This window comes from Pseudochaenichthys georgianus, chromosome 13 (genome assembly GCF_902827115.2).
Source record: "Pseudochaenichthys georgianus chromosome 13, fPseGeo1.2, whole genome shotgun sequence".
Lineage (NCBI taxonomy): Eukaryota > Metazoa > Chordata > Actinopteri > Perciformes > Channichthyidae > Pseudochaenichthys > Pseudochaenichthys georgianus.
In genome coordinates, this window is record NC_047515.1 from 34,768,289 (window position 1) to 34,768,649 (window position 361).

The following is a 361-nucleotide window of genomic DNA, read 5'->3' on the forward strand; positions in this document are numbered from 1 at the left end:
TCCGCACCAGTCTGGTTTCAAGGCAGGTCACTCCACAGAAACTGCCCTCATTGCTGTCTCTGAGGAACTGCACACTGCTAAAGCAGCCTCCCTCTCCTCTGTCCTCATCCTGTTGGACCTGTCTGCTGCATTCAACACGGTGAATCATCAGATCCTCCTTCGCACTCTCCAAGAACTTGGAGTCTCAGGCTCTGCACTTTCCCTCCTCACCTCATACCTCAAAGACCGCACCTACAGGGTAACCTGGAGAGGGTCCGAATCCGACCCTTGTCAATTAACTACAGGGGTCCCGCAGGGCTCTGTTCTTGGTCCCCTCCTCTTCTCCCTGTACACAAACTCGCTCGGATCTGTCATTAGCCCC